This window comes from Alexandromys fortis, unplaced genomic scaffold, assembly GCF_014885135.2.
Source record: "Alexandromys fortis isolate MF-2015 unplaced genomic scaffold, M_Fortis_MF-2015_v1.1 scaffold_143, whole genome shotgun sequence".
NCBI lineage: Eukaryota > Metazoa > Chordata > Mammalia > Rodentia > Cricetidae > Alexandromys > Alexandromys fortis.
In genome coordinates, this window is record NW_026068044.1 from 4,250,490 (window position 1) to 4,272,875 (window position 22,386).

General features: G+C 45.5%; 1 protein-coding gene across 1 annotated transcript in view; it reads right to left on the reverse strand.

Annotated features, from left to right (window-relative positions):
* Lrrc30 (leucine rich repeat containing 30) overlaps positions 1-21,292 on the reverse strand; it is a 31,612-nt gene extending 10,320 nt beyond the window's left edge. Inside the window, exon 1 of the mRNA XM_050166216.1 lies at positions 21,181-21,292. The gene's annotated coding sequence lies outside the window, so the exon portion shown is untranslated. The remainder of the gene's footprint in view (positions 1-21,180) is intronic.
* Between the last annotated feature and the right edge of the window lie 1,094 nt (positions 21,293-22,386).

A 22,386-nucleotide genomic window follows, 5' to 3' on the forward strand; every position in this document is an offset into this window, starting at 1 on the left:
GTCTGTTTTAGAAATTACAAATAGAACCCTTGCTCAACCTAGACGTAGTAGGGAGGGCCTTGGACTTTCCACAGGGTGGGGTGCATGGCCCTCTCTTAGGATTGGAGGGGTGGGGTGGGAGGGTCTGTGGAGAGGGAGGAGAGTGGGAGGAGGGGCGGGAGTGGGAATTTGGATTATTTTTTTAAGAATAAAAAAAAGAATTAAAATTAAAAAAAAACAACAACCAAAAAGAATCTATTTTCAATGAAAGGAAATAAAAAGAAATACTAACCAATTACTAAGGGATTTTAGACGGGTTAGAGTTCAGAATAGTTACAGATAGTATTAACTGTTTAGTAAATTTATGTAAGTTCTTGAATAAAGAGTATTTTGTAATTTCATACAGATAAACAAATAGAACATTATGAAAACAATGTTTCTTGTCAATAAAGGTCATATTTTATGACATGTTGACTCAGCTGGCGATGGGAGGAGATAGAGACAGAGACCCACATTGGAGCACCGGACTGAGCTCCTAAGGTCCAAATGAGGAAGCAGAAGGAGGGAGAACATGAGCAAGGAAGTCAGGACCGCGAGGGGTGCACCCACCCGCTGTGACAGTGGAACTGATCTATTGGGAGCTCACCAAGGCCAGCAGGACTGGGACTGAATAAGCATGGGATGAGACCGGACTCTCTGAACATGGTGGACAATGAAGGCTGATGAGAAGCCAAGGACAATTGTAGCGAGCTGCGTGGTGTCACACCTGATGGAGATGTATAATCAACTCCTGAGAGGGCTAAGGCCTGACCTATGCTATGATCACGCAATGATTATCAGCTGCCTGCATATGCGTGAACCTATGGGCAGTGCCCACCTGGCAGTTCATGGTTGGCAGCCCATGCCTACTTAAGGGCTGAGAGAGGTTTGCAAGGAGAGAAAAGAGGGAGGGTAAAGAGAGGGAAAGAGAGAAAGATTATTGTGAATAAAGTCCTGAAAACTGCTGCAAGAAGAGCTCCAGGTGTTGCGTTTTTCCTTGCGGGACGAGGGTGGACAGGACAGACAATGGCACTAGGTTTCGATCCTAATGCATGAACTGGCGTTGTGGGAGCCTAGCCTGTTTGGATGCTCACCTTCCTGGACCTGGATAGAAGTGGGAGGACCTTGGACTTCCTGCAGGGCAGGGAATCTGGCTGCTCTTCAGTCTCCAGAGGGAGGGGGAATGGAGTGGGGGGAGGGGGAGAGGAGTGGGGAGAGGGGGAGGGGAGTGGGGGGAAGGGGGCGATGTGTGCGAGGAGGGGGAGGGAAATGGGAAACGGGAGGAGGCAGAAATTTTTTCAACAACTAAAAATAAACGAAAAAAAAAAAAACAAAGAAAGAAATTACAAATAGAATATTCGAGGCCAGCACAATGGCTCAGTGGGCAAAAGGACCCGCCGCCACATCACGAAATCCGACTACCTGAGTGGATCCCCAGAATCCAGAGAGTAGAGGGGGAGGACTGATTTCTGCAAGTTGCTCTCCATCCTTCAAACAGGAACTAAGGCACATTTGAGTGTGTGTGTGTGTGTGCGCGCGCACACGCATGTGTGTGTGCACGCACGCACACACTAAAAATAAAGACAGATAAGTGAAAATCATAAAGAAAAGCAATGCATGCTGCAGGCCCTGCATTAAGGATCTGTGAGTGACAGCTGTCACTGTTATCACCATGGACATCACTGCCCTGAGAGTCACTTGAGTTTTAATGACTGCACGTTAGCTGACAGAATGTGATGAAGGCACTCCATACTTCAAGATCATCGATGAAAAGGATTGAAATTATATAAAAACTGTATTCACATGGGTCAAGGACGGAAAGAAAACAGAAAAAATAAAAATAGAGTGTTTAGGCATTCAGCGTGAGTGAAAATTTAAGTCTTATTTGACATTATTGTAGTAATCATAATGTTTAACCTTTTATAAATTTGTAAGAATACCATACTGAACCCCCATCCACCCATCTATCCATCATGTCTGTTCATAAATAATAATTATTTCTAATCATCCAGAAAAATGCGTGTCTGTGCTGCAGCCCATTGAAACTTTTGTGAATGAGGTGATACAATTGATCAGCGGTGAGCCTGTAGCATACATGAAACAGAAAATAAAAGGTCAAACTGGGAACACCCCGCTAGTGTGCAGTTGTCAGGAGCAAACTGAGGTGACTCCCTGCTGTTTGGTCCCTTTAGTTACTCAAAATAACACACAGAAGCAGTTGCAAGACTAAAAAGAAGGCTCAGTGGTTAAAAGCACTTGCTGTTTGCCAAGGACGGGGATTCAGTCCCCGGGAAGCCACGTGACAGCTGACAACTCTCTGTTAACTCCAGTTCCAGGGCATCCAAGGCTCGCTTGAACTTCCTGGGCATCAGGCAGAACACTGTGCAAATTCCATGGCATGCAGTCAAAACATCATTCACACGTGTGGAATAGAAGCAAATGGACTCATTAGCAGTACAAAGGAAGTACTTGCCGTGTGGCCAGGCTTGAATCCTTAGGAATACAGAAATAAGGCGGCCACCAGGGAAGTACCAGCAAAAGGACATGTCCGCATCTGAGGGGGCTCATCTTGACTGCCAACTTGACCATGTCTGCAATTAACTAAAACCCAAGTGTCTGGGCACACCTGTGAGGGCTTTCGGTATGGGAAGAGCTACCTTAAGTCTGGCCATACCTGGTGCTGACAGCCTATACTATATAAAGGACATGGAAGAAGGAAGCACTCGCTCTTGGCCTGCTTGCTCTCGCTCTCCCTGACAAGTTTATCCTGCGCTGGTGTTAGCGCCTTCATAGTCAGGATTCCGGCCTGTGCTTGAGACCAGCCCGAGACATCTACCTTGCAGACTGAACAACTACTATGTTCTTAAACTTTACCATCAGGAGACAGCCATTGTTGGAACAGTTGAAATATAGCCTGGGAGCCGCTCTAATAAATCCCATTTTTTATATAGAGATTCATTCTACCAGGTCTGTTTCTCTAGACAACCCTAACTAATACAACATCCACAATGAATCCTTTAATTTTGGTTGGATAGAATATGTTTGCATTGTGTAAGTACAAACAGAAGGAAGAAGGCCTGCCTGGGGTGGCGGTGGTAGAGGTGAGACCTAGAGACTGAGCCCAAGACAGAAGACCACACGGGATCCTTGAGTTGATCTTGAACAAGAAAAAAAAAAAGGTTAATTTATGGAAAGATTTTACTTATAGTGAGATGAACCTGAATTTTGATAAGATCCATAGATTTATTCCTTTGACATTAATTGTATGCTTTAAAAATTGTATGTATACTCAGGTGTGGTGGCACAGATCTATAATCCTGTACTTGGCAGCTGGAGAGAAAAGGATCAGAAGTTTGAGGCAGCCTCAACTATGTAGCCAGCTCAAGGGCAGCCTGCACTACATGAGACCCTGAAACTAATTAAGTAAGTAAAAAATATTAAAATATTTAGGTGGGGAGGATATTATGGCTATTATTTACTACTAAATGGTTAAGGACACATGAACAGACACATACTCATATGTTTGTGTAATATATGTATATGTATAGCATTAAATGTCATATGTAAAACAGAAAACTAAACATGAATTATTCTGTCTTATAGAAATCTGGAATTCCATATTGTTCTCTAACTTTTCTTGAGTCTGAAGTTCCTTCAAACAGAAGTGTTTGCGCTTTTTAAAGGCCCTAGAATAAGCATGAATGGGGGCTGAACACACTGCAGTGACGGAAGTGAGACCTAGGTTGTAAGAATCACACAGCAGGGGAAGCCAGAGGACAGAGACTGGGGTGTTTTGTTTTTTGTTTTTTACCGGAATGGACATTTTCAGTTCTTGAGATGGCTTAGAAAGGTGACTGACTAGCTGTTCACCAAAGCCTCTTAGTGACATGTCCCCTGCCTGGGCCAGGGGACATGGGAGGTCCCTTGGAGCCACCGCTGGAGGAGACAGCCTTCACTGCAGTCCACAAATCCCCCTCGCTGCCCCATCTGTGCCCCGGGAGAGTGGGAACGCCAACGGCACAGGAAAATGGCCACCATTCACCGTTGCCTCACGGAACAGTTGACCTTTCCACTCATTCTCCTGAACTGATCTCAGTCAGGGTTTGATTCTTCTTCTATTTTTCTCTCCACCACCTAAAATTCTTCCTCTTCTTCCTCCTCTTCCTCCTTGTGGCTCTTGACAAACCCCAGGCTGGTCTTAGACTCAACAGACTCCGGCTTCCCCGCTCCTGTGACCTAAAAGCTGGAATTACAGATGTGCCACCACACCTGGAAACTTTTTCTTTTTGTCTTCCTTCCACTATGAGCGCCCTCTCCAGGTCCTGCTTCCCCTCCTTGCCATTCTTCTCCTCCTCCCCTTCTTCCTCTCTTCCCCCCCTCTCTGTTTCTCTCTGTTTCTGTTTTTCTCTGTTTCTCTCTGCTTCTCTCTCTCCCTCTCTCCCTCTCCCTCTTCCTCTTTCCCTCCCTCCCTCCCTTCATTCTCTCTCTCCTTCCCTCCCCCCCTCATCTCAGCAGTCTGACTCTATAGTTTAGACTGGCATGGAACTTACTATACAGCCCATCCCAGGCTAGTCTTAAGCTCTTAGCAATCCTCTTGCCTTAGCTTTGCTCAGGGTCAAGCAGGCTGGGGCAGAGGTGAGCCTGGACCAAGAACTGGATTTTATCTCCCCTGGGCTTGTTTGTACTTGAGTACACCTGGTCTTCGAGCTCTCACAGACTCTGCCTTTATCTGTAATGTTTTGGGAGTGTGGAATCAGTGTATGGGGTAAGGCACGGTGGGGATTAGCTGTTCATCAAAGTCTCTTCATGACGGTGTTGCTACCTGTCCACACACTGGACACCTCTCATGCCTTGTTAGTGACAGTGTCATTTCTTGTACAAGTGAAGGTAAGGGCGTGCTTGGAGAAAGCCCTAGGTGCATTTGTTGATTCTGTTGTTTAATAAAATTTTACGTATCATTAATTATTAGTGCATGCATATGCTTGTGCGCCTGGAAGCAACCTACAGGAGGAAGATGGAAGATGCAAGGGAGGTGGGAAGTCAACGGTACTGTCGGAATCAGGAGGTTTGTGCTTTCTGCAGTACAGCATTTTTTTATTAACTAATTGTGAGGTTCAAGAAAATCCTAGGAGTGAGATTTGGCAGACCGAAGAGATTCTGTTCCTAACTACCAGCAAAATTAGCCCCAGTGACATAATAAAAGTCAAGTTTAACTCGAGTTAAGCAGATATTGAGCCCTGGGCACCTTCCCAAAGAGTAGAGAAGCAGAGAGCTAGCAAGAAATGGAATTGAAAATAGACGGAGGGCAAGGGAAAGAGAGACAAAGACAGCAGAAAGAAATGAAGACAAAGAAAAGGAGAAATGGAGATAAGAGAAGATGAGAGGAGTGGGGAGGGGAGGGAAAGGAGGGGAGGGAGAGGAGGGGAGGGAGAGGAGGGAGGGAGGGGGGAGAGGAGAACAGAAGAGAGTACAAAGGAATGGCAGGAAAGAGAACCAATGTTCTCAAGCTCTTACTGAAGGAAAGCGCCAAGGACACCCAGGAGGTGACTCCCTTTGGAAGCCATTGTAGGAAAGAACATTCAGAATCAAGTCAACAGAGAACTCTCTATTTCAGAAGATGATTCAGGGATCTTATTTTCAGCATCTTTTGGAATGGGCTAACCCTGGTCAAGCCATTACATAAAGTCCTGCCAGAACATTTCACAACTATCTTCCTGAAGCCAAGCAAATTATTTTTAACCAGTAGACACTGAAGACTCTTTGAAGCAGGTCCCCACACAGAAGAACCGTGTCCTCCCGCAGGTGCCTCTAATCTCCCAATTCAGAACAGTTGAGATGTCTTGGGGTTAACAACAGATACAGGAAGGAAGGAAGGAAGGAAGGAAGGAAGGAAGGAAGGAAGGAAGGAAGGAAGGAAGGAAGGAAGGAAGGAAGGGAGGGAGGGAGGGAGGGAGGGAGGGAGGGACGGAGGGACGGAGGGACGGAGGGACGGAGGGACGGAGGGACGGAGGGACGGAGGGACGGAGGGACGGAGGGACGGAGGGAGGGGAGGAGGAGGAGGAGGAGGAGGAGGAGGAGGAGGAGGAAGAAGAAGAAGAAGAAGAAGAAGAAGAAGAAGAAGAAGAAGAAGAAGAAGAAGAAGAAGAAGAAGAAGAAGAAGAAGAAGAAGAAGAAGACGACGACAAAGAAAGCTAGAAGGCCCCTTGGATTTCTGGTTTATTACATCCAAGCTTATAAACTATTGATCTGAGACCCAGTACTATTGAGGAATAACCCCCAGTCCTGTTTCTAATACTAACTCTTTTCCCCCTCCTGTGGCACACTGGTTAAGTCACACACCCTTCTCATGCGTAAGCTGGAGAAGGCATCTGCCAGGCGTGCCTGCACACTGACAGATTTTGCTTATGCCCAGCACTAGTTCAACGCCTGTCTTCTACTGAGCCTTAAAAACAAGAACCAATTTTCATTAACAAAAGAAGTTCCTACTTCCCTTCTCCATAGAACTAATAGACAAGGCTTGGCCCCAATGGCAAGAAGAGACATTTTTAAAAGATGTTGCCTATGCTGGTGAGAAGGTCAGAGAGGCCTGGATGCTCATGCATCCTGGAGGGAGTGCCATGAAAGATGCCAGCATTGTACGTGCCGTGATGGCTACGGGCAGAAGAGGGAATGCCCCGATTCTACTATTTAATCTGTTGCAGGAATCCTCCCAGGCAGATGTAAAGAAATCTTTGTTCATCCCAGAGAGTACCAATGACATGCCCAAGACGCAATTCCACCCAAGCCTACCATGCAGAAACAATGGGTTCAGCTGTGGTTACGCAGGAGAACAACCAGCTTACAGACAGTCAGGTCACCAAAGTGTCCCTTTCATGCAACTGTCAGCCACTGACATTTATCGACCCGAGGAGGCATGAGCCTCAAGCACCTAGTGCTCCATCCGGGAGCATCTTCCCTTTTAGGGTAGGTCGTTACTGGGCATAATCTTATGGGAGACTCTTGGAGTCCTTTATAGTTGTTGATTCCAATAAGGCAGGCCCAGCCATGTCGTTCCCAGAGAACAGAGTTCCACAATACAACCTCACCGCTGAACACAGGGTGGGCTTGGTGGACCCTGTGCAGTAGAATGAAGGTGAGCAGGGCACAGTTTGTAAAGAGAAACTGGGAACGGGAGCTGAGCTGTGTGTGTCATTTAACAGGATATGTTCCTGAGTAAAATGTACTATCTGAGTGTTCTCATAGATGAAAAGACGGTCTTGCTTCTTCAATAAGTTATTGTTATTTTAAAATGACGCATTTGCCAATGATTTACTGGGAACGAATGGGAATTCTGGACTTTTATACCAGGATAATAACAGACTTTTGAGAAACACTGACAGATCAGTGCCTTATAACTTTCTAGGGCAGGTGAATGTGTGTGTGTGTGTGTGTGTGTGTGTGTGTGTGTTTGTATCTTTGTATGTGTATCTATGTGTGTGATGATGTGTGTGGGTATTTCTATGTGTGTGTGTCTTTTATGTATGTGACTATGTGGTTTTGTATTCATGTGTGTGCATATATGTGTTGTATGATTATGTTTGTATGTGTGTGTCGGTGTGTCTACTTCAAATAGAAAAGATTCTAGACTTTTTCCTCGGGGGTCTAGAACCATGGTAAGGGTATCACAGGGAGATGTGCGCATGCAGCTAACTGAGCCTTTGATGTGACCAGGAGGAAGCTGCTCTGGCCTCCAGAGTCCTTCCCAGGCCACAGCTGGGTACTGTAGCTCACTGTTTTTACTGGCCTCACTCCATTGTCCCCTGTGAGTTTGCTCCCTCCAATTCAGCCTCCAGCAGGCCCCCTCTTTCCACCTTCTGCGTGGCTACTTTGTACCACCCTCCAGGGTAGCCTTGGGACATGGGTACCGCCGTTTTCAGTTGTGTCTCCCCCTTTGTTGTCTTTGCTAACAAGTGGCTAGGGAGAAACCTGATGCATTTTATAAAATCACGCATGATAGTCTCTTTAGGCTTAGGTAAACAGTTATGAAAATGTAAAATAACGTATAACTGTATTGTTACCTGTCTATTGCTGCTATAAAATACTGTAAGTAAGAGAGCTTCAGGCAAAGGAGTTTATTTTGGTCCTACGGTTCCGGAGGGACAGTCCATAACGGGGACAGGTAGTGACAGTGGGAAGTTGAGAGACTATGACTTCAACTGCAAACGGCACGCAGGAGGCAAAGTAGATCTGGAAACAGCCTGTCACAAGGCCACAATTTCCCTCAAACAGCGCCACCAACTGGGCACCAAGTGCCAAAATACATGAGTCTATGGGATATTTCTCATTCAAACTGCCACAATGACATATACTATATAATATCATATATAAAAACATACAATATCTCATATAGGAATAAAATAAAATATTTTATATAACATATAAATTAAATATGTATTAATATATTAAAATGCCTTATATGGTTTACCTGAATACTTCTGGTATTTTTTTAAAAAAAATAGTAACTTCTTGGTAAAGCTATTTGAATATTATTCATTTACTTAGAAGAAAATTAAAGCCAGTTCTAAAGGTTTGGGGGTAGACTAAGAGGTCATAACTCAAAAGCCAGGATTTTCTAAGGATTTATGGATAGGGAGTGAGGAAGAAATGGCGTAACCTCGGAGTGGCAGATAGTAGAAGGAATGCAGAATGAGCTACGGAAATAGGGACAATTTCAGCTCCCAATCCCAGGTTATGGTTCCTGGACATCTAGGCAGCAACTTGAAGCAGCTAGCCACGTGACATTCACGGTCAAGAGTAAAGAGAAATACACGAACACACACATGTTCATCTCACTGCTTCCTTGTTTGTGAGCCACTTAATCTCTCTCCTCTAAATACAATTTAAGAGGCCCTGCCTAAGGAATGGTGCTACCCACAATGACAGTCCGCAATGATACGCCAACCAGCCAACCCAACGTAGACAGTTGCTCACTGAGACTCTTTCCCTGTGATTCTAGATTGCATCAAATTGACCGAGCGAAGCTATCCATCGCTTCTGCCGTATACAAAGCTCTGGGCTCAATCCCTGGCATTGTCAAAAGAATGACAGACATCAGGCAGTGGCAGAGTTAACCACGGAAAGGAACATGGACACACAGACATGCTGAAACTGTGTCACTTCTACAGGAATGTAGGCTTGCAAATGAGAGGATGGGCCATGGATGCTTGCGGCCTAAGCGATGCTTTTGTGTCGTAGGAGTCTCTGGGTTGTCTGGCTGAGGTTCTGTGTGGCCATGGGTTGCACAGGGTTCCCTGCCTTTCACCTGCCATACTCTGGGAATTCCCAGGAAGTGTCAGGACCTGGTCCAACTGGTCCATACATTCCTGAGAAAGGGAGTGTGGATTGAGGAAAGAAATAGAGAAAAGACAGAAGATAGAGTCGGGAGAGCTTCCAGTGAGTACTGTAGCAAAAGACCCCAAGTTTATTACTCACCGTCCTTCTATAACCAAATCAAAAGGGGAGGGCACAAGACTTCCGTGATACAAAGAACAAGGAAGTGTAATTGCTTCCTTACATCTCAGAACTCGTGGTAACCACGACCTAAGTCAAGCATCCTGTTTTCTGACTTTTGAGGAGCAAAGCATCCAGTAACCACGCCTTTGGTCAAACATCCTGGTGTTTGTCCTTGAGGAGCAAGGATAGGTTTGAATTCTCTGAGCTTTAGTCAAGATGGAATGGATCCAAAACTGTGGACCCCCACAAGGAAGCAAATCCTTGTGGTAAATTAAGAAGAGATTTAGGGAACAGTGACTGAGAGCAGACACAAACGGACAGAGCAGGAACACAGAGCAGCCACAGGCAGACAGCACACCAAGAAATCTTTGTGACTTCTGAGCCCTGGTCGCCCTTCTCTATGGGACTGGAGTCGACCAGTGTGGACTGTCAGCCATGCAGGGACACTGAACCCAGTGACATGCACCATTGTCACACACTGATAAAACATTCCTAAACATCAACTGCAATTTCACCACTCACTAAAGCTCACTGTCACAACGATGTCCCACAGTGGATTATACACCTCAAAGACGTCCAGTGGGTTTGAACAAGGACCATTAGGCTAATAAACTTATGCAGTGGTAGGGGTGTTAATTAGCATGATTTCAGCATTTCGCCATGAAACATTCTCTGATAAATACTTGCACTTACCAGTTGTCAATTTACAATAAAATTCAATCTTAGAAAACATTGAATCAAAAATCCCTCTTTTTTCCCATCTGTGAGTGTTTTGGCCACGATGCCTCTTTTGTCTTCTATTGTCACTGGACCCATCCTGGTTATTTTTTTGTCTATAAGTTCCCAGTTATTCTACTCTTGACTTTTTGGGCACCCCTAGGTCTTGCATACTCTAGGTGCTTTTCACTAGGCTCTTACTGCATTAAAACGAGTTAGAGTTGAGCTTGCTCCTATCACCTGTATTTGTCTGTCCAGTCTTGTTTTCTTGCTTAGTTTACTGTTCTTTCATTTCTTCTGTCTTTGGTCAATTTCCTATTTTATTCATTTGATTTCTCTTTCAATTATTTTGGAGGTGATGTTTTTAATACATTAAAGTTTCCTAAGCACTAAAGATGGAGCTGGGGGTGGGGGCCTGCAAGCCCTACTATTCTACTCGGAAAGCTGAGGCAGGAGGATGGAACATGCAAGACTTGCCTGGGCTGTGGAGCAATTTCAAGAGGAGCCTGGTCAAGTAGTGAGACTCTGTTTTAAGTTTAATCAAAGATAAATTAAGAAGGGGCTTTTAATCATTGCTAGAGCACTTGCTTAGTGTTTCTGAGACTCCAGGTTCAACCTCCAGGGCTGGAAAAACAAAGACTCAAATACACAAAGCGGGGGGAAAAGAGTGAGAGAGATAGTGAGATCCTAAATAAGAGAATGAGAGACAGAAAGATAATAATCAGCTGTATTCCAGGTACTGACACAGATGCTTGGGAAAAGATTAAATGATATCCTATTCTTGTGACTCTCGTCTTTGTGTGCCTTAACATGCAAAATAAATCAACAATAGATGCAATAAAAAGTAAATTAAATTACGCAGTAGAAAGTAATAAGTGTTATGAAAAATAAAAAAAGAGAAGATAAATACCGAATGCAGGGGTTAGGAAGAATCTGAGCAGTTACATGGTGTGGGTCTCAGAGAGAAAATACCCAGAGCAAACAAAGGGGAAAGGAGACTTGGCCACACAGATTCAAAGTCACTAGAGACTTACGGAGAAGGCAGGAGGAACTATGGGGAAGAGAAGAGTATCCGTGCCGTTGAGAGCCTGAGAGCAGTGTGCTAAAGTTCCGAAGCAGCAGGGACAAAGGCAGAAGGTAACAACGGGGCCATGGAAGGCAGATGAAGGCAGAAGGTGACAATGGGGTCACGGAGGGCAGGAGATGAAGACAGAAGGTGACAGAGTAGGGATGGTGGCCCATAATGCCATGTTGGGGCCTCTCCAATGATTATAGGAATCTGCCATTAACACTGGGTGAGATCTAAGGACATCATCGCAGACATTTGAGCAGGACTCTGATAACACCTATATTAGCATTCTGAAGACAGACAGACAGATAGACACACACACACACACACACACAGAGGAATATGACTTGGCCATAGAAGAAGCTTGAAAACTGCCGCATAAGGCCATGCAAATGGAACTGTAGACATAAGGTAAAGTAAGCCAGGCACAGAGGAAGCAGGGCTCCGTGTCCTCTCCCATCTTCAGAAGCCAAAAGCACTGGCCACACAGAGGACGGTAGACCGCGGTCACTGGAGACTTCAGCAGAAGGTAGGAGGAGCTGTGGGGGAGACGGCCACCGGCACAAGTACAGCAGGACAACCCAAGGTCCACCCTTGCTTGTGTTTTGCCCTGGTGCTGTACTTTTCCTTTTGTAGTCAACAACTTATAGCCCCAAGTAAGAAGAAGAACCAGAAGGTGCCCAGCGGTAGAAATGGTATACGTTTAAGGAGACAGGAATGCTAGGATTGGATCATTACATGTTACCTAATACACCAAATTGGTATTGTATGTTTCTTACATTTGTGCATAGTATATGACAATTAAAAGTAATTCTTTTCATTCAAAAGAATCATTTTAGATGCTATAAAAACAATCTTGAGGGTTAAAGGTAGGGGTGCAGATGTCTTATAGCACCCCAGGTGAGGAGTGGTGGAATCTCAGAAGAGGTGGAGACAGTGACCTGTGAATACAGTCTGGGAGGGGTAACAAGCTAGACTTGCAGACTAGAGATGACAGGCTTAATGACAGGCTATTAGCCCAGAACATGCAAGGCCCTGGGTTCTATCCCCAGCATGAGCGGGACTGACAGACTCTTACCAATGCAAGCTGCACCGAGACAGAAGGGTTTGCAGTGGTCAACTAGAAGTATAGGGCCGTGCACAAACAACATGGGGACCGGTAGGGACAGCGCAACGGTTTGCTGTTGCATTGCTATGGTTTACTTTGTGTCTTGTTTGCTAAGAAAGGCAGGTGAGGGATTAAGTTAGGACATGGAAGGAGGAGCTGCCAACAGACACGCCGGTGGTGTCAAGTCAGTAGCTCCACCTCTGAACGTGGAGGGAAGGACGGAGGCCTGCACTAGGTTAAGGGATTACGGAGCCTCTGGCTGGACCACCAGGGTGGTGGATTGGGGGTGGTAGAACTTTTAGGAGCTGGAGCCTACTGGGACTTCCTTGGGTCATTGGGGGTGACTGTGGGGCTCCAGGTTCTTTGTCCCTTGGCTTTGTGACTTGTCATTAGATGGGTTGCTCCTGCTCCACTGTGCTGACCTGCCACAGTAGCTTAGTGAGAGGCTCAAAATCAAGGAGCTCCTTGGCCTTGGACTGGAGCTTCCGACACTGTGATCCATTTTCGCTTTGTGAGCTCACTACCACAGTTTTTCTGTGATAGTCGTAGGAGACTGTCTATTGCAACGTCTTCACAGACTCTCCACGTGTTGGGAACTCGTCACTCTTGGCAGTGGGGCTCCATTTTTATCCTTCATGCTTATTTAGCCCCATTGATTGTATATACATCTTGAACACGCATTTTCACACGTCTGCTCCGCCGTTTTCACAACGTGACGTGCATCCTTCAGAATTTCCTTAACGAAATTCAGTGGATGCGAAACTCCGCGTTGACTAATTTGAAATTATTTGACTTTGCATTAATTCCCGAGCAATCCATTTTGCTAAGGTACAGTACCAGGCTCACCTCCATTCTTTGGGAACATTGAAAACAAATGGTGGTTTACTGGCCTAGGTTTTCCATCGTCGCAGGGAAAAATTAGATTTCAGACTAAATACTCATTCGTTTAAAAACTGTTTTCTCGCGATATTTTCAAAAGAATATATGTATCGTGATCTCACTAAATATCTCCCCCCACCTAGTGTGTGTGTGTGTGTGTGTGTGTGTGTGTGTGTGTGTGTTGGATGTGCATGCTTGCTTGCATGTGTGCCTATGTACATATGCACTTAGGTGTCCATGTGGGTGGAGGCCAAACGTTGACACCAAGTGTCTTCCTCAGTCACTTCCCACTTAGTTTTTGAGAGCAGTTCTCCCACTGAACCTTTCTAGTGGTCTGACTGGCCAGCAAGATCCGACCCACCTTCCCAGCCCTGGAGCACCCCCTAGTGGCCACACTCAGCTTTCTCTATGGTGTCTCACATCAGAGCTCAGGTCTTCATGTATGGACAGCCATCACTGTAGGCAGAAGTTTATGCCCTGCAAGCCGCTCCCAAGTAACCACCTAGATGCTTAATATTAATTATAAATGCTCATCTGATAGCTCAGTGACAATACTAGCTAACTCTTACATTTAAATTAACCCCTATTTCTTATCTATGCTTTGCCACATGGCTTGGTACCTTTTCTCAGTACAGCATGCCCATCTGGCTTCTCTCTGCGTCTGCTCGCTAGTCCAGCCTGCCTCTGCCCTTCTTCTTCCCAGAATTCTCTGTGTGGCCCTCCCCCTAACCTTATCCTGTCCATCTATTGGCCAGTCGGCTTCTTTATTAAGCCAATCATGGCAATCTATTCACACAGTATAAAGGAATATTCCACACAGCGCTTCACTCACTGAGCCACCCCCCCCCCTCCTACCTGTGAATGCATTTTTCTGGTAATTGTGTTTAGAAATTGTCGACTTCAATTAATCTCTGAGTGGAAGTCTTTATCCACACCTCTTGAAACGTCACCTTTGGTCCCGTGTCAGAGTTCTGCTCTTTAGATTCTGCACCTTCTGATCCCTCATTTTGTCATCAAGTGCACAATGAATTTTATTTAAATTTTAATTTTATGTGTCTAGGTGTTTTCTCTGCCTATTTATCTGTGCATCCCATGTACACTGTATTCTCAGAGACCAGAATAAAGTGTTGAATCTCCTGGAGCTGGAGTTGTAACTCACAGATGCTTGTGAGCTGCTGCGGGTGCTAGAATCAAACCCAGGTCCTCTGGAAGAACAGCAAGCACTCTTAACTGCTAAGACATGTCTCCGGGCCCCAAAGCTACCTTTACTCTGCAGTTTCTCTCTTTAGTATAAAAACTACTGTTCAACCTTTCAACTATTTAAATGTTCCAACCACCATACATATCTCGTTTATGAATTTCTCTGTGTCGTAAGTCACTTAAAACCTCCAAAATACTTCGGTTGTGTATTGTTTTTTATCTGATGATGAGACAGTGACTCCTTGTGTGTTTTGTCGTTTGTAATTCTAGGTTGATAGTTCTTGGACTTCTATCTGAGGGAATTCCTCGGGGCCTTCTCTGAAGGTGGGCGGCTGCCGACACCGTCTTGGTCACTTTCCTGAGCTAGCTCAGAGCACTCTCAGCTCCGGGCTTCACCAAGTCATGGCATGGTTGGGGATAGCGTGGACATGGAATAATTCCAAGGTGAAGATTGTTGGGAGCAGTGAGACCCCAGATCCCGAATTTCTTGTAAACAACTTGTTTTCCCCTGATCTGAGTGCCTACAGCTGCTCTGAGCACGAGACCTTCAGGAGTTCCTGAAGGCAGGAGAGTGGTTTCTGGTGGGTTTGGCTGGGGCGTGGCTATCTACATAGAATCTGCCCCTGAACACAATAAAGGGGGCATTCTTGGGGAATTCAAGGATGACCCGTGTCGCTGTCTCTCTGTCTGTGTGTGTGTTTGTGTATTTTAACCTCCAGCCCCCTTGCCCGAAGCTCGTGAAGGTAAAGATCTGCACGAGGCCACCCAGTACTACTAAGAAACTTTCAAAGAAAACATACCAGCAGTTCTTTAAGTCAACCATTTAAGGCAGGCAGCAGGCAGCAGGCAGCAGGCAGGCAGTCTCGTAGTTCCCCGCAGCCACTGAAACAACTAATCTACTTTGTTTAGTATCAGGGTTCCTCCAGTAAGCAAGGCCGGGGTGTGGCAAATGAACTCAAGCCTAGACTTGCTTTCTAGATGCTCTCTAGAGTCTGTTTTCTCTTTGGACCACCACCTGCTCCTACAGGTTTGTCAACGCTTTATAGTTATTGTTCTGTAGCCTAGTGTGTTGATGTACTGCATATAAACAGAAGACAGTGACCAGTGTGTGCTGTGCTCAGACTTTTAGGTCGCAACTCCCTTACTGTCCCCTCATCTCCAACTTATTAAAGGTTTTGTTTTCATGTTTACTATGTCAGAGGTGCATTTATGCATACAGGTGTGGAGGCGAGAAGAGAGTGCTGAGTTTCCTGGAGCTGGAGTTGTAGTTAGGTACCTGAAGTGATGCTGGGAACTGAAGGTTGGTCCCCTGGATGAGCATAAGCATTCTTAACTACTGCATCCCTCCATCCCCTCATGGCCAACTTAAGAGCTGTCGTAGGATGTCAGCATAGGCGTACTTACAACAATTGACAGATGCTAGTTTATGGAAAATGGACTTTCTCTTCTTTTCCTTAATAACTAAGATTTTTAAAGACTATATAGAGAGTGAAGATACTTATCCAAGATTAATGAGGCAAGAGGGAGATAACTTGGGTAATTCTTTTCTCATGCCTCCACATTTCTCTGGCCATGATGGGTGAGTTTGAGAGGCGTGCCCAGGATACGTATCCCAAGATAAGCATTGCTGGAAGAACCCCAAACGGTGAATTAGGAAATGTCCCACGAAGTGCCAAACTACAGTGCACTACTTGGGGTTCACTAGAGTCAATCAGAGAAACAAACCATCTTGAAGAACCATCACCTAGATGATTGTAGGTAAACTCTGTAGCTAACCCTGGCTTACTGGATTTCAACTTCCGTTTACAAACCCGAACAACTTTGTTTTCCCTTCTGGCTCCAAGCTTCGTCTTCCGTTTGGTGAAGAACACAAGGCATTTTGGGTTAATACCAAGTATCTAGCAACTGTCTATGGCTCCCATTTTGAATTTTCCTTTGGTGGCAACATTCAGTGTGTGAATGGCTGAGCACTAACCTGTGAATATTCACCCATGGCATTGTCTGGAGGTCTGGCTTCTTTGCTTGTCAAGTTTTTTTCTGTTAATTTATCCAATACTTATTGGTGTCTTTATAACATTTGTTATAAATCTGGTCTTAGAATGACTTTCAGTTCAGTGTACAGACTTTTAAGAACTTGATTTTCTCTTATACTAACTTGGAATTTTGGAGAATAATTTCCCATGTAGATGGACAGAGGGCTGGGAAAGACAGTTATGAATGACAGAAAGCATGTTCAGACATAGGAAAAGCATTCAAAGAGAAAAAGCAGACCATGTTCCTCATTGTCAATTGAATGTTATTCCCAAATACTCAACAGTATTTACCAACTTCTCACCAGTCAAACAATGTCTGACATTCTTTTAATGGTGGCTGTCTTTCAATAAATTAACCGAACTCATTTTATCCAGGAGAGACCTGTCCAATTGAAGAGCCAGGAGCATGTGGGATACTACAAGGTTAAGCTCTTCATACCTGCTCCTTGTGATTGCCACATTTCAAGTTATGCTTGTGAAAATCTGGAACAAACGAGGTTGGAAAACGGGCTCTGTGCTGTCTTCCTGGAGTGTCCCGAGTGAGCGCGGAGGATTGGATGGTGCCCTGTCCTGCCACTAGGAGGCGCTGGTGGCCCTCCCCCACTGTGAAGCGGCTGGCTTTCTCATTAGGAGCAGCTCATTATCACTTCAGGCTTGGCATAATTACGAAAGCACTCTCTAATCATCCGGGGAGGCAAGAAAGACGCTAATCAAGGAGCTGATAAACCGCATCAGATACCCTGAAAACTTCTGAGGGCCGTTCTGCTGCCTCGAGGCTTACCATCAAATACCAGCAGCTACTCAAACAGAGAAACTCAAATTAGAAAAATTACACACAAGAAACAATTTCATTAAAGATAAAAAGGAAGAGTCGGTTAGCAGTTACATGATGAACGGCCCCCAAACTGCTTATTGAAGAGTAAGCGGCCATGAAAATGCCAATCAACCAGCAGATTTCTTCCCACTTTTCTGCCTTTTCCTTTCAATCTGACTCAAAGAACCTGGTCATTCCGAAGCCTCAGCCACCCCAGGGCACAGAGACACTCGGGGGACCCCTGAGATCTTAATACGTACTGGATTGTGGAGCCAAATGTCCCGAAAGTTGGAAGTCTTCCACTAATTCTAGAAGATTCTCTGAGAATCCTGGCTGTCTTGGCCCAGAATCAGTTCTCAACCTGTCTGACAGAGTGAACCCTCTGTCTCTTAGGATTCTCTTTCCTGGGGTCCACATGGTGGCAGAACACAGAGCGCAGACACCCCAGCAAGTCCTGAGCCCCTCTTTCCCACAGTACAATAGGAAAGGACTCTGTCCCCACACCCCCTGGAGACCTGAGAGCCTATCATATCTGTTCCTGTAGCACAGCCATTCTTGGTGGCAAGTTCAATTCTTACAGCTTCCTTCCCTCAACTCCACTTCCCAGGCCTCACCATGGCTGTATTCAGTCTTTGCATAAAGACCAAGAAGATAGTGAGAAAATATGAATCTGACTTTTCATGGAGACAGGACCTCTAAGGAGGTGGCTGGGGGAAAAATGGGCTCAATAAAGGGGGGGCTGTCACCCAATATGACTGTCAGCCTTAGAGGAACAGAAATCCAGACTCGGAGACATACCAAGAGAAGACAGGAAGGAAGCAGCAATCACGGTGTGGAGGGACAGGAAGGAGGTGGTTGTCACGGCGTAAAACAAAAGGAAGGAAGTGGTCACCATGGCGTGAAGGCACAGGAAAGAGATAGCTGTCTACAAGTCTTGGAGAGAGGTCTTGAAAGGAACCCAACCCTGCTGGTACCTGATCTCAATGTCCAGCCCCCAAAACTACAAGGAAATCAATACTTTGTTCTGGCCACCCAGGTAAACTGACTCAGACCTGACTTCCCTACCTGGGCTGACATCATGGAAGAGATTCAACATGCTGATAGCTTGAAGAGACACTTAAAAACATAGGTTTTTTTTTTGTCCTATGTGACACTTGGCAGAAAGTCCCTCAGAGTACTTTATCCACTTCAGGACTCTCCTTGCTACGGCTGGTAGGACAGTGGGTCACAAAAGCTGTGACGTCCCCTACACTGGCACGGGCCTCTGGAGGGTGTGGAAGTTCGCAGGCATCCCAGAGGACAAGGTGAAGGGGACAGTGGCTGCTGTGGGGACCCATGTGACCTTCATAGGCACAAGTGGGGGACAAACGGGAGGGTTACACCAGGCCAGTGAACTGGGAGCCAGAGTCAGTATCAGAACTGTCATCAGAGTGAGACATGACCAAGTGGAAAGTCACTCTTGTGACCCACAGAGCAGCCGAGAGGTTCTGGGCTCAGAGCTGAGCAGTCTGGGCTTTGCTTCCATGAAGTCTCATGAATTCCCCTTTGCCAGCAAGAAGAGACTGTGGGTAAGAGATGCTGCAGAGGGGAGTGTCCACCTAGTAGGAGACTGAAAGAAACCGTAAAGAGCTTCCTTTACGAAGACAACTGTCCCTTCTACTGGGGGAGCAGGGAAGTAAGCCGACAACTTTCCTGTCAGACCTGGACGACAAACATAACCCTGGAGCTACATGGACCTGACCACTTCTCTGGCTACATGTCAGAGGTGCCCTCAGTACCATGGAGGAACTGTGGCTTCTAGAAAATGACATGGCCATCCTAACTCTAGTCAACTATCCCCATTGTCAAGTTGTCTTTTCTTTCTGTGTTATCAAATGCTGGCTCCCTGGATACTGTGGGTAGATAAGCACTCAAGGCTGTGTTTGCTCTCATTGTGACACAGTCAGATAGCTGAGGGGACCTCCAGGGTCCTCACTGAGCTATGGAGGCCTCATTTAAGGTGGCTCGTCCCATTGAAGGGGACTAGATTAGGGTAGACAAGAATAATAGTGCCATGAGTCCGAATTGTTGAGCATAACAAGACTGGGATTTTGAGGTGGTATTGGGGGGAGCTGTGCCTTTGATATTCCTATTGAAAAGTAAATGGATCTTTTCTGGAAGATTCTAGAGTGGCAAAGTTAAATGCTTCCCTTTTTTCCATGGAATTACATCCTTGAAATGCAGGCCCGGTTTGAGAGCGTAAAGCAAAGGGCATCTACACATGGCCCCAACGACTCAAGCGACCCCAGACCCCAGGGCACACAGTGCAGGGAGAGGGGGCCACGGACCATGTCCTGCAGCTTGCAGCCTATCAAACACGACTCTCAGTGCTAGCTGAAGAAAAGACCCAAACTCAAAATTCCAAGCATGGTTTCAACACCCTGTGTATGGTTTGTGCGCCATCACGGGGTTGAAAAACGGTGGAAGCCGTTCTAGGTTGGAAGCATCAGTACTTCTAACTCTCTAGACCGGAATTCCCTCGGATGATACACTTTTATGAAGAATGCTTAGTAGACTAATGAGGACATGTTAGAACAGAAAATGCGTTGGGATGTAGACAACTGGGGTGCTTAATCTGCTATGATAAAGGCCCTGGTTCAGACGTGGATAAAGCAGTGTGGCCCAGTGATTATGAGTTCATGTGTGCATGTGGATGGACACACATGCACACATACACACACGCATGCACACATACACACACGCACACACACACGCACACACACACACACACACACACACACACACACACTCTTACAGGTCCCCAGGGCTCTGATGCTTACATGTATAAGACCCAGTATTGGTCACCTCACCTCAATTCATGAAAGACTGCAAGTTCTTGCTCTTCATGTTACCAAAATCTGCTAAAAATCCTCTAAGAAACTCAGCTTTGTGGAGAGATTAGATGTACACACTGTAGCAGAAAGTCAGGCAGAAGCCAGAGAGGAATTGTACTGAGCTGGGGTCTCGAGGAAGGACAGCTGAGCTTTAATGGAAGTCCACTGATGACCAAGACAGACAGACAGGATGTCATATTAGCATGACTGAGGTCTTTGCTGTTTTCTGCCTTGGGATTTTCTTCCTCTCCCTTGGCCTGATTCTTGGGGTGTAACATGAGGGCCTGCTTTTTAGGGGTTTCTGTCCTCCCACCAGGTCTCACAGCTGTTTAGCCCCAAAGAAAATCACACAGAGATCTCCATAAGTTATAAACTGATTGGCCCATTAGCTCAGGCTTCTTATTAACTCTTATAACTTATATCAGCCCATTATTCTAGTATATGTTAGCCACCTGGCTGGGTACCTTTTTCAGCAGGCCAGGTCACATCCTCCTTCTTCAGTGTCTAGACAGGACTTCAGAAGAATAGGCTTGGCTTCCTCCTTCCCAGAATTCTCCTGTTCTCATTTACCTGCCTCTACTTCCTGACTGGTTGTCCTGCATATACTTTCTGCCTGGCTACTGGCCAAGCAGTGTTTCTTTAAAATATAATTGACAGAATACAGAATTGTCCCACACCATTGGGGCTTCATCTGGGTCTCAATGAACACAGATTTCCAACCTTATGCTGTTCACACTGATTTCATAGACATGGAACAGTGATACCCAAGATCACCAGAGGCAGGCCTGGGCATGGCGGGTGACCACTACCTGACCTTGAACATTTAAACCACGGTATGCTCAGCCTTCATGCTTCCCTGTTCAATCCACTCTGTATCTTTTCTGTTCTATATAAGGTTTTAATGGAGATTATATACAAATGCATGACTTGAGAATTGACATGGCTGGGAAGAGGTTTCAGTGGTTGAGGGCACTTACTGCTTTCGTAGAGGTAGAGGGCTCCATTCCCAGGATGCATTTCTAGTAACTTGCTGCCCACAAGTCCATTTCCAGTGGATCCAGTGCCCTCTTCTGGCATCCATGTGTACCTGCACACATGTGATAGTGCACATAAACTCATGCAGGCACACACACATAAGCAAAAATTATATTAAACCAAAACTATATGCTCTGTTTTGAAGAACTCTCCTGGCTGACATTTTCCCTAGGGGGTCTTTCTTTTCCCCATTCTTTATCATGTCTCTCACAAACCTCCCCTAGTCTGTCTTCATTTTTCTGGCATTTTACCTTACTGGTCTGCCTGTGCCTACTTCTACCTTTTGAGTGTCTTTGTTTTTTATTTTTTTTTCAAGGTTAAACCCTGGTTGCAGTCTTACACCTGCCTAATTCTATCATAGTAGATACAGAGCACACACTAACAACACCAATAAAGGGTCATGGGAAGAGCCTGACTTTTAAGCCATCCTTGGGTTAACTCCTGGCCTGTGCATGTACTGGCTGTGTAGACCCAGGTACGTGCCTCAAAGCTGAATATTTGATTCCATACATACAGATGTCATCATATTATCCAGAACACATGGATGGATGCCTGCTTTACTCCCAAGGTCTACACACATAATGGGGCATGAGGATCACTCGACCCAACAGCCCGTGATGTTTTTATTCACATTTTAGCTCCTCCACCCAAGGCCAGGACAAGGTGGGATAGACAAGACTCTCCAATTGGCAGAAGATGCGTGATAGACTCCCTAAAAAAAAAAATCTTCATACCCAATGTAATTTTTTTCTTGGTAGTGCAGGGACCTAACCTAAGACCTCACTGCCTCATGGGCTAATATTTAGCTGCCCCTTCAGCTCTATTTAAAAAAATTGAGAAAGCCTTCCTGTATAGGTCAGAGTGTTCTCAATGTTGTGACCCTCCTGCCTCAACATCCACACTAGCTGAGATTACAGCTGTGTGCCATCATGCCCTGACCAAGGTAGATCATACTTCAATGCATGATTTAAAAACACAGACCAGCTAGTCTTTGTAAAGGCAAGGTCAGCCCCTCTATTTTTAATTTTTGGTAGGTTATTTCTTAATGAATTTCCATGACTTTTTTTATAACCATTATTCATCTTGACGTTTTAGTAACCCCTTAAATTCTCCACACAGCCCCCCCCTTACTTAACAACGTGAACTTA